The 978-nt window shown below is 42.4% G+C and overlaps 1 protein-coding gene across 1 annotated transcript in view; it reads right to left on the bottom strand.

The window, feature by feature from the left end:
• PRDM5 (PR domain containing 5) overlaps window positions 1-978 on the bottom strand; it is a 126,992-nt gene that overhangs the window by 74,216 nt on the left and 51,798 nt on the right. The window lies entirely within an intron of this gene.

The raw sequence follows: 978 nt of genomic DNA, 5'->3' as shown, positions 1-978 counted from the left end.
TTGGAAAGAGTAATATTATCTAAAACCCAAGAATAAAAAACCTACAAAACAACAGGGTAGCCAAGTAAATGTCATAGCTCTGTAGGCAGCACTGAAATCAGTAATATTTACAAAGAAACCCAGACAGAGTCTATAAATTAAAATTATGACAGAACTGAGACCTCATGAGATGAGTTTGCCTCAGGAAACTACGAAAACAGATAAGATACCTGAAAAGAATGAATGTCTCCACATTAAAAAAAGATCCGTCTAAATCAGTGGCTGGATCAACTGGATTAATGTGCGTCATAAATAATTTTAAAAAGTGGTTTGCATATATCCGACTGCCAAAAGATCCCATTCTCCACTCTAGGAAGAGCCATCTCTCATTTTTCCATACAAAAAGAGACAGTAATCATACTGGGTATCTGACTCTCATTTGTATTGAAAAAAATGTGGACAGCCAATGACATCAGGAAATGAAATTTCTCCAGGACTGTGGCTTCTGGTAAATGTACAACCTAATTCTGTGCTTTCTGACTCTTGCCACTGTGGGTTTCATACTCACAACCAGTTGACATCAGCATGATGCTCAGCCAATATTAAACTCTCAGAAATTTTATGAATAAATGACATGATGTGTGTGAAGCTTCTAGAACATCACATGCGGTAAATACTCAACAGAATGTTGGCTCCCTTGCTCTTTTTCCCTCTTCTGCAGTTTAAGATCCAGGGGCTGGGTTTTCACATGTGATCAGTCAGTTTCTCAGCAGAATATTTCTTTACTAGAGGTCCAGTGCATGAAATTCATACACAGGGGGCGGGGTAGGGGGTCCCTCAGGCCAGCCTGCACCCTCTCCAGTCCAGGACCTCTCAGGAGATGTCCGACTGCTGGTTTAGGCCCAATCCGGCAGTCAGACATCCCTCTCACAATCCTGGACAACTGGCTCCTAATTGTTCACCTGCCTGCCTGCCTGGTCACCCCCTAACTGCCCCCCC

This window comes from Myotis brandtii, unplaced genomic scaffold (assembly GCF_000412655.1).
Source record: "Myotis brandtii unplaced genomic scaffold, ASM41265v1 scaffold2591, whole genome shotgun sequence".
NCBI classification, from domain to species: Eukaryota; Metazoa; Chordata; class Mammalia; order Chiroptera; family Vespertilionidae; genus Myotis; species Myotis brandtii.
Note: the sequence above shows the minus strand (reverse complement) of the source record. Positions and strands in the feature narration are given on the sequence as shown.